The sequence below is a fragment of the Nyctereutes procyonoides genome, unplaced genomic scaffold (assembly GCF_905146905.1).
Source record: "Nyctereutes procyonoides isolate TBG_1078 unplaced genomic scaffold, NYPRO_anot_genome, whole genome shotgun sequence".
NCBI lineage: Eukaryota > Metazoa > Chordata > Mammalia > Carnivora > Canidae > Nyctereutes > Nyctereutes procyonoides.
Window position 1 is genome coordinate 20,620,188 of NW_026575126.1, and position 15,803 is coordinate 20,635,990.

Genomic DNA, 15,803 nt, shown 5'->3' on the forward strand with positions numbered 1-15,803 from the left:
TCTGGAACAGGCAAAACTAACCTATAGTGTGACAGGAAGCAGGTCAGTAAGTACCTGGGACAGGGAATATTGACTACAAAGGGGCATGAGAACTGGGGCAAAGGGGGTCAGTGATACAGAAAAAAATCTGTATCTTCCATAACTTGTTTGCAGTGGTAGTTAAAGAAGTGTATACACTATCAAAACTCATCAAAATGTACAATTAAAATACATGCATTTTAGTCCATGTAAATTTTACTTCAATAAAGCTGATTGATTTTTTTTTTTAAGATTGTTATTTATTTGAGAGAGAGAGCATGCATGCACCCATGTGAGCAGGGGGGGCAGGGCAAAGCAGAGGAGGCAGAGGGAGAGATAAAGAATCCCAAGCAGGGATCCCTGGGTGGTGCAGCGGTTTGGCGCCTGCCTTTGGCCCAGGGCGCGATCCTGGGGACCCGGGATCGAGTCCCACGTCGGGCTCCCAGTGCATGGAGCCTGCTTCTCCCTCTGCCTGTGACTCTGCCTCTCTGTCTCTCTCTGTGTGACTATCATGAATAATTAAAAAAAAAAAAAAAAGAATCCCAAGCAGACTACACTGAGTGCAGAGCCCCCTGTGGCACTCAACCTCACGCCCAAAGACCATAACATGAGACAAAACCAAGAGTCAGAAGCTCAACTGAGCCACCCAGGTGCCCCTCAATAAAGCTGATTTTAAAAGAAAAAAATATATAGCACAATGTTTAAGAACTCTGGAGTGTTTAAAACTCTAGAGTCAATTGCCTCCTCTATGACTTACTGGCTATGTAAGAGTTAACCAGTATTAGTATTAGTATTAGTATTCATATTCATATTCCAGGCAGAGGGGAGAACACAAGCAAATGTCTACAGGTAAGAAACAGCATGGTAGTATAGAACTACAAAACAATTTAGTGGTGTGGAACATAAATTAAGAGGAAAGACATGAAGGGGACGAGATCAGAGAGGCAGAAAAGGTACTCATCTACATATGCCCACATAAAAACTTGTACACAAATGTACTTAGCAACATTATTCATGAGTCTCAAACTAGAAACAACAAAAATGCCCATCAACTGATAATGGATTAATAAAATGTGGTACACGTACACACACACACACACACACACACACAGACAAAATGTGGTACACACATACAATGCATTACTATTAACCATAAAAAAGATGTAGGCTATACAACATGGATGTCCCTTGAAAACCTTACACTAAGTAAAAGATATCAGACACAAAAAGCCACATATTCTAGGATCACATTTACATAGGATGTCCAGAATAAGTAAATTCATAGAAATACAAAGTAGATTAGTGATTGTCATTGGCTAGAGGAAGGGGAGAGTGGGGAGTGACAGCTACTGGGTATGGAATTTTTTTGGAGTGACGAAAATGTTCTAAAATCAACTGTAGTGGTGGTTGCACAACAATATGAATGAACATACTAAAAACTAATGAATTGTAACCAGTCACTTTAAATGTGTGAATTATACAGTATGTGAATTACATCTCAAAGTTGTTATAAAATATTTAATGAATATCAATATACTAAGGAATATTTGACAAAAGTTAAACACAAAAATATCTGAGGGGCACCTGGGTGGCTCAGTGGTTGAGCATCTGCCTTTGGCTCAGGTCGTGATCCCGGGGTTCTGGGATACAGTCCCACATCAGACTCCCCGTATGGAGTCTGCTTCTCCCTCTGCTATGTCTCTGCCCACCCCCCATGAATAAATAAAATCTTTAAAACACACACACACACACACACACACACACGTATACGAAACATCTTTCCATTCAATTTGTTCAAATCCCTTATGTGCCAGGTATGGAGGTCACAAATACTAAGACAGAGTACCTTAGCCTTAAGAAGCTGTACTCTAGAAGTGGGAAGAGAGGCAGGTACATAGTGTAGCACATGTTAGAGGGACCCACAGAAAGCTGTCTAGGGCACTGAGGGAACACAAACAAGGGCCAGGACCTCCTCTCCATTACTTTGTCTTTGACTTCGTATCCTCACATGGTCCTATACTAGATGCGTGCTTCCTCTATTGGAAGTCTGCTCACATTTATTTCGGCAGGAGACCCCTATGGTAAGCAATGTGATTGATTCTCTAGTTGATCAGTCTAAGTCATCATGGCAACTCTATTAGTCGTTGCCAGTGACTGGCTTAAGGATGGATGGTGGTGCTCTATCAATTCAGCCAATGAATGCAAAAGAGAGGAATGCTGGGAGTTTGGAGAAAGAGGCTCTCTCTTAAGAAAGCCAAAGGCAGCATATCACTCTTCGTTGGACTATAAACAAAACCCTGATACCTCCTGAGCCATTCCTACAACCACCAGAAGACCTGCCTTCAGTTAAGATAACCCTATGGTAAAGGCAAAACAACCTTAGAATTTAATGGAGTTAGTCCAGTTTCCATTTTCTCCTGTCTACCATTACATTAAAAAAGCTTCTAATGATGCCACCTGATGTTTTCTCTTCCCTCATGGGTCAGGAATACCTACGGAGCAGAGACTAGAGGCTACATCTCTGTTTCATTTCCTCCTCAGAGTCTAGCACATAGTCTACCATTGCAAGTCACATATTTCAGAAGAACAAAAAGCAATGAACAGAGTTACACCTAACCCCAAATACTTTAAAAATCAGAATTTAACAGAAAAAGATTACCACAATAAAGGCCTTTCCTATTAAAACTTACACAGTTCCCTTCACAGCCTCAAGCAAGGACCGGGTTTTACCAAGGGAAGGCTCCTGTCCCTTTCTCTCCACCACTTCCTGTGGTGCCATGTGGAAGAGGTCCTGGGCTTCCAGGGAAGGTAAGCAGCTTGGGGTAGGGACCCCGTAGGTGTGATGTAAAATGACAGGCAAATGGCTAGCATCTGATGCTAAGTATCATAGCAACAATCACAACAGAACCAGTGGGGCGTGTATAGACTGGCATTTACAACATGGAATGGTACTGGTTTCTATTCTCAGCATGTGTCACTGACTTACTGACAAGACAGTTAAACATAAAAAAGGTCCATTATCAGTGGTAACTGGGACAAAGTCCCGGGGCTAGAAGGAGTAGGAAAACTCTAGCAGTAATCCTCAAACCTCCTATTTCTCAATAGTTTCAATTTCCTTCTCCAAACCTTTTCTAAAACTGCTATTACCAAAATAAACTAATTTAAGTTGACTTCCACTTCCTTTCCCTGATGTGAACGCATGGGAGAATGAGCAGGAAGAGACACAAAAACTCCCAATTATCCACCCCTTCTTAAGGCTTCTTTGTATGCCTTCTGCATAAGATCATTTATTAACTAAGAATAAGTTACTGATTTGTGATAACACCATTCCTGGCACACAGTAGGCACTTGATAAATGTTTACTAATGGACTACAGCAAACTAGAAGAAAACATGTGAGCATTGGACAGAGAGGAATAAAGCCTTGACTCTTAGAGGCTCACTTTTTAGCCAACCTGTTAAAAACAATAATAGTGCACGTCATCAAAAAGCTGAAAAGAGCTGGTTTTGCAGCTAAGGCTGCTGTTACTCAATGCTCCCTGAATGAATAAATCTATTCAGTTTCTCTGACCCCCTTCCAGAACACAAGTGAGTTACAGCCAGTGCAGACACTGGCTCTCAGCTCAGTTGCTATTAACCTCACTGGCTAACTGTAAATAGATACTAGAGAAACCTGTTCAGCTCCAGACTGTCCAGACATCATTTTGGTTAATGGCTTCAGCTAGTTCAGGATACTGGCTTTTCAGATCACCCTGAGGTCTGCTTTCCAAAGCCTGACAGAGCCAGTACAGAATATACTGTTACAATCTTCTTCCATACCTTGCCCAAGAGAACTTAAATGTCATGATAGTTATAGAATACACCTGGAGAAGGAGGCCTCTTCCCTTGATTACAAACAGAGTGAAGCACAGGATTTACCTGTACCAATAGTCATGCCCATGATAAACTCTCCAGTGTGACAAATCAACCCCGTCAATATTTTAGCTGCATTAAATGGCCAGAGGAAAGACTCTGCCACATGGCAAACTCACATTTCACATCTCAGCCAAAACAGGGCAGAAACATCACATCCACAGCCCAGAGTACAAATGTTCAGCACTGAAATGGACACCAATGAGATACTTGTGGTTATAATTTAAATCCTCAGTTGAAGGAAGACCACTACTGATTTGGTTTGGTTTATCAACAGAAGAGTTCATAAGGAATTATCATGAGCAAACAGTGGCAGCCACCCCAATAACCATAAAGGCCTGAGTACTGAAGGAGGACACTTAGTTTTACTCCCTTCGCTGCAGTGAAGGGTCTCTTGGAATGGGTCACCTTCATGAGGTACAGCAGCTGTGCAAACTCCAGGACATACAGGGGAAGTTAAGGAGTAATGGGTTGCTGGGGTAAAGCTAGGACTGAATCCCTCTAGGAAGGGACATTGGTTTAGGCCCATGTTCTTCTCATTGCACTTACAACCAGTAGCACCTCCACCCCACTCACCTCTACCCTTTTATCCCAATTTCTTGACATCTCATCAGATCAAGAAGACCTGATGGTAGACCTTAGGCCTCCTCAATGCACTGAATGGTTATTTTAGGTCCATTATTATTATTATTATCATTATTACTTTAATTAAGTGAGCTCTATGCCTAACATGGGGCTTGAACTTGACCCTGAGATCAAGAGTCACATGCTCTACAGATTGAGCCAGGCTGGTGCCCCATGAATGGATATTTTACACTTTAATGCTAAGATTGACTTACATATGGGAGTCCCTCTTTCTCCAAATATATGTCATTCCTGAACATCTCCATTCTGTTGGAAAATGACCAATGTCAGCCCTCTAGACCTCCCCATGTCTTCCTCCTCCACCAGGATGCATAAGCCACAGGCCGAGCAGACTTCCACAGTGATAAGGCATGGTGCAGGGAAGGCAGCTCTGGAATGGCATCAGACAACCCGTGCACTTGCTCCAAGCTCTGCCAAACTAGCCCCTTTAGCCTTGACTTACACATCTTTAAAATAGGGGAATATGGTTTGATGATTTTTAGGGGTCCTTCCAGCTCTAAACTCTGGGAACTTTCAATATAGACTAGAGCTTCATCTATCTATGCCCCAGTGAAGTATTCCAGTGAGCATTTAAATGAGGCTAAAAGACACATATGCTGGAAGGGTCCAGCCATGGAATCCTAAAACCTAACAATGGGAAAAGCACCTAGAACGTAGCAGTCACCTCGAGAAGCTCTGGGTTTCACAGTGTGCTCAAAGATGTCTATAGGCTCCCCATTTCCCATGCGGAGTACTTGGACCATCGCTGTGAAAGCAAGGACTTGAAGAGGACAAACTCCAAACTCAGTTATTCCAGACAAGGGTCTATTCTAAAGGTACAGATCCAAAAATAGCTTTACAGTTTACATAAAAGCAGAACCTAAAATAAGATTTTCAAAAAGTCAAATCCTTGGTAACTAAACTTCTTTCTGAACCCACAGCTAGAGACCAGCCCTGTGCAACACAAGGGCATACTCAAGAAGTTACCCATACAAGTACTAGGGTCTTTGCCCCCTTCCTTCTCTGGCATAACCAAGATAAGCTCACCCCGGCACAGTTCTGTTTGGTAAAGGAGGATACCCGGCAATTAGGCCACAAGTGCATGTCCCCCAAGAGCAGAATACTTCCCCAGCTACTTTTGTTTGGTATGTCTTTGTTTTGGTTTAGCCCTGGCAATCTGGCAGGCAATGTATTTCCAGGGGGAGCTCTGTCCATGGTGTGAATGCCCCGGCCTTGAGGTCCCTGTTCATTTTCATAAACAGAGCCCAGTTGCCACAGTGACTGGTGCTAGGAGCAGCTGCTAAATAGCAGAGGTCACCCAAAGCTTTCCTTGGGTTATATAGTCTGGCCTATGTTGTTCCTCTGCCTCTGTGAACAGTGGGTCAACGGGAGCTGCAATCACACCAGCCAGTACCTCACACAGGAGTCTGGGCACAGACAAGGAACCACCAAGCAAGCTGCTAAATACAAATGTGACTTCAGGTGGGGCCCAGACCCACAGGACAGATCTCGGCCAGAGGGCACAGGAAGAGTAAAGGGCATAGGAGTGGCAACTTCCTCCCTGGGGGTTCCACAGCCCCCAGAGGGTGGGAGGGGGCAGGGCCAGAGTTCAGTGCAACAGGAAGGACCTTGGAAAAGTGAATACGGAGTTGGGACTGTGACACTTTCTGAATCACGTAGGCCAATCAGGTGCCTTCTCCCTTCTCTGTGAAGGTGTGACATGGTTTTCCCCACATCCATAGCAGGAAACACCGCACCCCACCTGACACACACAGGTAAAAACAAAAACAAAACAAAGCAAAAAACAACAACAAAGAAAAAAACAAAAACAAAAACAACAACAAAAAAAAACAAAAACAGAAACAAAAAAACCTTCTGGACTAGAGTCCTAGAGACCTTTCTAAATTAGAAATTATCCCTATTGTGTTTCCATCTTCCCAAGGCAAACTTGCCCAAAGGCCACAAGATCTGCTTGACCAGTGATACAACCAGGGCAGGTGTCAAATACAACTGTGTCTGGAAACCCCTAGCCACCCCCCTTGTTGTCCTCTTGCTAAGATTAGAAACAGTTGTTTTTTACTCTGCATAGCAGAGCTTCTATCCTCAAGGTAGATGCTTTCAAATAAAAATATAAAAACAGCTATAAAAAAGAGATTATAGGGCAGTTCCTCTTGGCTCTTACAAAAACCAAGTTACCTTGGCTGGAGCCCAAGGAAGCCTTAGAATAGAACCAAACATAAACCTCACTTAACATCTTTCAGACCCATCCCCATGTTAACATGGAAGTAATAAACATTCTTTGGTCCTAGTGCCAGTTTCAGAGATGGTGATCATTTAAAATGTAAACAAAATGAAGGCTTATCTCTCTCAAAAAAACATATGCTTCTGTCTTTACCAACCATAAGCCAATTAGACCACAAAATGGAGAGGAAAATGGGATGAAAGTTTACTAATTTATCAGTGTAACTCAAAGATAAACCTGAAAACTGGGATCCATCCATCATGCTTTCAAATGGGACCCAAATGTTTCACATATAGGATGTTTCTGTGTTATTCCCAAACCACTACTGTAGTTCATTACAGGCCAGAGGAAACCTAAAGAGTTAAGAAGATTATCCTTAGGCAAATAGTTCAATAATTTAGATTTCAAAGACTCCATATTACCCTCTGTTTATACAAAGTAATGTGTTTCCTTTGCTGAACATCAAAATACCTCACAATTAATTACCTCTATTTTTAAAAATCCCAAATACTATTAAATATAATGGCCAATATATTGGGGAGAAAATAAAAGCATGTTCAAAATCTGCTCCATTCTCTGAAGACACAAAATGATAATTACAACAACATCCATGGAATCGGATACAGATGGTAACCCAAAAAAAAAAAACTGTTCCCCTAGAGGCGCCTAGAGGGTGCCATAGGAAGTTAACCATCACACTTAGTTTCAGTTTAGGTTGTGATCTCATTAAGACTCTCTCTGACCCTCCCCACTACACAGGCATGCATGCTCTCACGTTCACTCTCTCTAAACATATCTTTTATAAAACAAAAACAAAAATAAAAATGTTTCCTCTTAAAATTACTGTTTTTATCTATTTTTTTCTATTTTGCCTATGAACACTGTGAGTCTAAGAATGGAAGTTTTTTAGCCCCTTACACAGAAATTCAACAAAGTTAAAATTCCAAGTAAAGGCACAGCTTTAGAAAATTCAAAGTTACTTCACTTTTTAACTAGTTAGTACTTTAGCTTTTCTTTAGAGTATTCCTCGTTCATGATTAATGGATTAGAAATTAACTCCACACCTTGCACAGGGAAGTGTAAATGGAAGCACAGCAAGTGGCCTAAATGGCAAAGAATATTACAAATACTAAGGTCATCGTGGAGATAATGATCAATATTCCTCAGAATTTGTATAGGGAAATTTCCGGGTTTTTAAAAATCTATTTTCCACTCAATACCCTCAAAATATCCACATGTGACAATATTATCATCTATGGAGTATTTGCTATGTGCCAGGCTCTCTTCTAAGCATTTTCCTTATATTTATGTATTTATTCCTCAAAACCACCTTGAGATACACCATGACCTTCATTCTATAGCTGAAAACACTAAGACAGAATGATATTAAGTAACTCAAAGTCATGAAGTTATTGACTTACTGACTGGGTCAAGTGACTAAGCCAAGGCCAGCCCTGGGGGGTGGAGGGCGCGTGTGCAGAGAGGGTAGTATGTGGACTAGAAGGAAGGAACCAGCCTTCTGGTTCCAAAATCAAAAGGTGTTTCTTCCCAGAGAATATGCTGACCTAAGATAACCCAAGGAATATGCCAATGAGTTCTGATCTAAATATATGTCCTCTTTCTATAGAAAACTCAGCTTCTGGCACATTAAAGAGAGAGACAAACACCAAAGAAAAAAGGAAGCTCAGATTTCCTTAATCAACTGGGCAAAGTTCTCAGCTAATGTCATTTTAATTTTACATATATTTTCTGTAACTTAAAATAGTCTTGCAAATTACCTAAGGAAAAAATTTTAAAGCCTTCAGAAAAAGGAACTATTTGGACTTTCTATGTTAGAATTTTCACTACATTTTTCTCCTACATTGTAATGTTTTGATGGCTTTTTACAATTCATATTTCTGGCCAACTTGTTTCATTAGCACTCAAAGGAGAGCTAAGCTCATATAACATCACCGGGGCTACAGTGTAAAGCTGCTATCCAGCTGAGCTGATTTAAAAACCCAATTCTGACAGCGTGGTATACCTACCTCTGCCTTTGATAAAATTAGAAACCTTTCCTTCCTTTCTAGAAAATCTTCACATATCAAAACTGAAAAAAAGTACTTTTTTCTTAATGTATCTGCAAGTTGCAAATAATCATAATATTATTAATAATATTTCTTCCAGAGATCTCTTTTTCTATCCTCTCACAGGTCCTTCTTCAGCTCAGGCACAAAGAATGGGCCACAACATACAAGTGAAAGTCAGAGCGGCCCAGTGCGGTCCAGTGTGGCCCAGGCATGCCCAGAGTGGGTGTAGAGGCCCCAGCACTAGGAGTGCCCCATCATCGGGAGCTGGTGGCCGGCCAGGCACCGAAGGGCCAGGAGGAGCCGAGCAGCCCCTAGGTGGGTAAGGGGCTGGGTAGGTGGGAACCCAGAGGATGGGAGCAGCCAGGTCCTTCATGATGAAACATTTTGAGACACTTCTCTCTCCTTCATATAGTTGGTAGCTTGGGTGGTAAAGAGATGGCTCCAAGTGTCAAAACCTTTCTCCAGGACCTTACCAGGGGAAATCACACTCCAATCTGAGGAATTTGTATCATCTCAAAACTAGATGCTCAGACTCAGCAAGAGAGGAGCAGCGTGGAAAAGGACAAGCAGTAGTGTCCTGGTGCAGAGGAGAGCCCACAGTAGAGAAAGGAAGCAAGAGAATGAGCCACCTATGGTTACTAGAAGTCTCCTCTTGTTTTATCAAGTGTTTATTCCTGCACTATAGTCAGTAACAGTCCAAACTATTAGTGATCCATCACAACATGGAGATGTTTGGTCATCGGTGAAATTCTTCTTTATCTCATTTTTCAGGGCTCTTTGGGTGCTCCCTCCATTTGTGCTTAGCAAAGCTGTTAATGCCATTTCGTCTCAAGACATAGCTGATCTGGCATTTGAGGTATCGGGGAGGAAGCCTCACCCATTCCCCAGTGTCAGCAAAATAACTGCTGACATGCTCTTCAACCTTTGGCTGCAGGCTCCTTTCCACATCCAGGGGATGTCTGTAGCCTCTTTCCCATCCATTATGTTGGTCAGCTGGTTAGTCTTCTGCATACGTCCCTTCTCTACTCACCACACTGCTCTGAATATTGGTTCAATAAAGGAACAGAAGTGCACCAGCGGTTGTCAAGCACAGAGAAGAGGTGGCCTTACTACATCGGATTTGGTTTGCCCTGGCTTTCCTCACAGCCATGCAGTCCTCATATACTATCAGTAGAGGCCCCTCTCCGTCCTTTCCTCTGTTCAGTATCAGTGCCAATGAAGCAAAGACCCCCAGCAAAGTATACCTTTCCTAGTTGTGCCTCTTCTCTTTGGTGGTTTTCTTAAAGCAAAAGACATTTCCAGAAGATGGTCTACCTGCAGTCTGCCCTGAGTAGCTCAACCTCTGCAGAGAAATTCCCATCCCCACATCTGTCTCCTGCCAGACTAAAGGCAGCTACAGGCAACTGAGTCACCTGCCACCCAGAGGGGATGGGTGTGATTGGAAAAAAGCTGTAGGAGCTCTTTTCCTTGGCACGTCCTCCACTAGGGAAGGCAGGACCTGCTCTGCCAAGGACCCTCTGCGTATACCCTTCTCTCCGAGGAATGGGACTTCTGTCTCTGGTATGCATAAAGGAGAATTCCTGACACCAGTATGTGGATTCCTAACACCGCTGAGTCTGAATGACCACAGGTTTTTCTGCAGGTCTTTTCTAGCACTTGCCAGTCCCATGCCTGGAATGATGTGCATACTTTCTTTCTCCCTGTGCCACTTGCCCTCCCAACTCCTCTCTCTGCTTTCCACCACTCTTGGATGAATGGATTTTGTAACTCTGGCTGTTGTATTCTGTGGACCTGTTATTTTTGTTGTTGCTTTGTGAAAGACATATACTGGATGTGGATGGTAAAGGAGTATCTCATTTGCTCCTGGTCACCCCCTGTATAGCCATCATTGTCTTCTTTCTCGTAACTCACATTAGATTTTGGTATCTCTTGCAAAAAAAAAAAAAAAACAAGCCTGAAGTGATGGGAGTGATTTTCTTTCTTCTCCTTAAAGGGGAAAAAATTTTTTTCACTGGTGCATTTAAAGTTCCCCAACTAGATCCCTGGATGGCTCAGTGGTTTAGCACCTACCTTCGGCCCAGGGTGTGACCCTGGAGTCCCAGAATCGAGTCCCATGTCAGGCTCCCGGCAGGGAGCCTGCTTCCCCCTCTGCCTATGTCTCTGCCTCTCTCTCTCTCTCTGTGTCTCTCATGAATAAATAAATAAAATCTTTAAAAAAATAAATAAGTAAAGTTCCCCAACCATAGGGAGGTACCAGTTTTGGACAAGTGCCATTGCTACAACGAATGCTAGTGAACCTCAGCTTTTAACTCTTGAAGTCTGAAGTGTATACTATTGGCCACTGCCAGATCTATCTGGTATTTCAAAGGAATACTGGGTGCTACTGAAAGGAAGTGAAGGGGTAAACTTATTAAACTCATTAAGCCTGTGATTGGCTGGTGTTCTCCTGTCATTTTAAAGAGATGAAATATGGGAAGGGGGCAGATGTCAAAACACCTGTCCAATTTTAAAGTGTCACAATTAAGTATGAGCTTTTTTTTTTTTTTAAAGTAAATGTGACATTTCCTGGCACTAAACTGAAAACACATTCACATTTGAGTGTTTAATCTTTAATTTCATCATTTGAATACTGAGCACCTATATATCCCAAGTTCTTGTAGCTGTTAGAGATACAGCAGTGAACAAAGTAAGCAGCCTTCTCTTTTTCTTTCATGGAACTTCCATCCTATGTAGGAGAAATATGCAATTTAGAAAATATGGCAGGTCAAACTTTTAAACACAAAGATTCTCCTCCAGAAAAGGACTTGTACAACAATGCATGAGGGTGGGGGGAGTTGTAAGAGTGAGGTCCAGAGACCCAGTACTGCCTTTCCCCCTCAGGCTCACTGCCCCACCACAGGCTCAGTGGAACAAACTTCTATGCCAAATGTGTCCCCAACTACCTCAGAGCAACTCTATCTACAAATACAAGCCTTACTTCTTTTTACGAACAGGGAGCAAAGACTTTAAAGTACCATTAATACACCATTCTGGGCACTTTTAGACAGCCCTTAATTATCAAGAATCCATTTACTTTGCTGTCACCATTCAGGTGAGTTATTTGTTAACCAAATTCCATGCAGCTCTATAGGGCAGAACTAGGGACTGAGAGTGGAGGTTTACAGCCAGGTGGATTGCACAACATGAAGAAGAATTTCCCAAGGGTCAGGGATATTTTAAATTCAAGTAAAGGCTAGAGGCTCAGTCAGCAGGATATTAGAAAGGTGATTTATGTATCAGGCTGAGCTGAACCAGATAATCTCTAAGGATCCTTAAAATACCAACATACCACAAATCTAGAACTCTAGTAGTGTGCTTTAGGAATGTAAAATCTACCCAGATGTAATGTATCCTCAAACATTACTTGAGGATAATGTTACTAATGAGATACAAATTCAGATGTCATGAAGAAATAAGCAACCTAAAATATACCACATGTTAACTAAGCAATAATTTTAATAGCACACAAATACTCAAAGCTATGGCTTGGTCGAGCTTAGTAAATGCCAGGCAGGTTTTGAGTGCATGAAGCATCACATCTCATTAAATCTTGAAGACAATCTAATGAGATGGATATTATATTACAGATGAGGATGCTAAAGCAAACAGAGGTTACAAAGCTATTTATTGGCAGATCTGGGATTAGCACCCAGGCAGCTGGCTCTCGGATCTATGCTCTGAAGCACTATGTTCTGTTAAACTGTCTTGTTGGGAGTTGGAAAGCATTTTCCTCTTAGATTGGGTTACATAAGTATCCTGAAATAGCCGACTACTTAAAGGAATCTTTGAAATGTGATGAATGAAACTCTTCTGATATAAGATAATCCTGAATTTCTTTTTTAGATATAATACATACTAAATTTACTATAATTTACTAAAGTGTAGAAGTACTCAGAAAGTTAGTCCAGTTTCCAAATCTTATTTCCAAGTAGTAGCTTAAACACTGGAAGAATCTGGCTCAGAATCAATTACAAAATTTTCCTATGACAGTATAACAAACACACAGTACATTAGATATTTATATTTCTGCTAAATATCAGAGATGCCCAAATTGGTGATTATGACAGAGCTGGCCCTCAACTGTGGCAGTTTCCATTACAAAAATCTACTTTACAGGAATTCAGGATCCTGTTTAAAAACTGATTGAGACTGATACTTAATAGGACAATACACTACTGGCTTACCCTCCCCTTTTTGTTTCTTCATCTCTAAAAACTAAAACCATCAAGTCTCCTTCCATTTAAACTAAAAAAAGAAAAATATTAGTTCCAAAGTTTGGGATTCTTAATACATTCCAGCTGGCTTTTTTTTTTTTTAAGTCTACATTTGTAAATATTAAGGATGTCTAAAGACTCTTAATCAAGTTGTTTTCTTTTTAAAACAAGTACTCAAATAACTAACTTCATGAAGATTTTAAGTATATAATGGATATCACAACCTAAGCCTGTTTCAATATAGATATCAGTGGTATATGAGGAACCTATAACAAAGAAAAATAACTTATCTAAATTCATAAATCCCCACACAAAAGAAATTTACATGTATATGCACAGAATATTATAGCACAGCGGTGCTCAGTGCTGGGTGGCTCAGCAGTTGAGCATCTACCTTTGGCTCAGGGCTTGATCCTGGAGTTCCAGGATCGAGTCCCACCTCAGGCTCTCTGCATGGAGCCTGCTCCTCCCTCTTCCTATGTCTCTCTGCTCTCTCTATGCTTCTCATGAATAAATAAATTCTTTAAAAAAAATTATAGCACAAAAATTCTAGGAAATCACACACTTTTTAATTTGTGATACACATAAACTGACAAAAAAGTATCAGGAATAATTAAAAATCTTTCCCTTACTCCCTAAGTAAAAATCTTTACTCAGTATAGTAAAAACCAATTAAGACCTAAAACTATAATTTTTTGGAAGGGGACACTGAAAGAAATAATTTTACAGGCCCAAAAAGTCAGAACAGGGCTCTCAAATCCCTGCCTCACAAATATTACTATATCATATCCTAGATATGACCCTTTTCATCATTAACTTTGTAAATATCACCCTCTAGAAATTACCTGTAATGCTCCATAACACCCATGCTGCCAAGATGACATCTTTGACAGCAACAGTTATTTGAAATCATAAAATCTGGGAACTGAAAGAAACCTGAAGATCCTCAGGCCAATTTCCCTCATCTGCCAGGTGAAAAAACAGATACAGAGGTACTGAGTGAGTTCCCTAGGCCAAGACTTCTAGATGAAACCCTTCACTGAAACTTCATTTGGACCAGAAGACAAGATTCGCCCCCTCCACATACCAAGATACCTCTTCTTTTATTTTAGCAAGCAGCGATTCTGAAACTTTTGGTCTTGGGATTCCTTTATGCTTTAAAATTACTGAGGACTCCAAAGAGATTTTGTTGGTATCAGTTATATCTATCAACATTTCACACAACAGAAATAAAAACTGAGAAATTTTTTAAAATATTTAATTCATTTAAAACCAACAGTAGGTTGGGATCCCTGGGTGGCGCACCGGTTTAGCACCTGCCTTTGGCCCAGGGCACGATCCTGGAGACCCGGGATCGAATCCCACGTCGGGCTCCCGGTGCATGAAGCCTCCTTCTCCCTCTGCCTATATCTCTGCCTCTCTGTGTGTGTGTGTGTGTGACTATCATAAATAAATAAAAATTAAAAAAAAAAAAAAAAAAAACAGTAGCAAGGCCTGGGTGGCTCAGCGGTTTAGCGCTGCCTTCAGCCCAGGGCCTGATCCTGGAGACCGAGATCTAGTCCCACGTCAGGTTCCCTACATGGAGCCTGTGTCTCTGCCTCTCTGTGTGTGTGTGTGTCTCTCATAAATAAATAAATAAAATCTTTATTAAATAAATAAAAATAATAAAATAAAATAAAATAAAATAAAATAAAATAAAATAAAATAAAATAAAAATAAAAGCAACAATAGGGAGGCCTGGGTGGCTCAGCAGTTGAGCATCTGCCTTTGGCTCTGGGCATAATCCCAGGGTCTGGCATCGAGTCCCACATCCGGCTCCTGTCAGGAAGCCTGCTTCTCCCTCTGCCTATGTCTCTGCCTCTCTCTGTGTGTGTCTCTAATAAATAAATAAATAATCTTTTAAAAACAACAATAACAATAATAAATCAATTGCATCTTAATGCAAATATTATCTTTTATAAAAGAAAAATAACTGTTTTTGAAATAAAACAGTTTAGTGAGAATAGTGGCATCATTTTACATTTTTGCAAACTCTTTAACATCTAGCTTAATAGAAGACAGCTGGGTTTTTGTATCTACTTCTGCATTCAATTTACTGTGATACATTGTTCTGGTTGAAGGATATGAAGAAATCTGGTCTCATACAGATATGTAGTTGGAAAGGAGAAGCAAATCTTAACAATCTTTTCATACACTTGTAGCTAGCTATTTCTTCTTTGATACTTTACCTAAACTCATTAAATAGCCATTACTTAAAGGTTAGTTGTGATGTGGAATCTGCATTGCATAATTAACTTTTCATACCTTATTAGGTTAAAATCCATTGCTCTCAAAATACTGAGTAATTACAAAGGAAAAAAATAGTAACTTTACAGCAAAGAACTCTGTCAGACACCACGTTAGCCTAGTGATAAAGGTTGACATCACCAATAATAAGATACATCAACTTTATGTAACCCTGATTTGACACCCTGAGAGGGGCATATTACCTCTGTGTACCCTTCTCAATAATGCATAATCTCAATGCAATCATGAGAAAATATCAGATAAACTCAAATTGAGGAGCATTTTCCAAAACAACTAACCAGTCTTCGAAAGTGTCAAACTCACTGGAAGACAGAGAACTGCCACAAACTGGAGGAAACCAAGGAGACATGACAATTAAATGCAATGTGAGATTTTGAGT

At 40.8% G+C, this 15,803-nt stretch overlaps 1 protein-coding gene and 1 pseudogene across 4 annotated transcripts in view; one reads left to right on the forward strand and one right to left on the reverse strand.

Moving 5' to 3' along the window:
- TGFBR3 (transforming growth factor beta receptor 3) overlaps window positions 1–15,803 on the reverse strand; it is a 195,515-nt gene that overhangs the window by 137,301 nt on the left and 42,411 nt on the right. The window lies entirely within an intron of this gene.
- LOC129519481 (etoposide-induced protein 2.4 homolog) lies at window positions 9,261–10,271 on the forward strand (annotated as a pseudogene).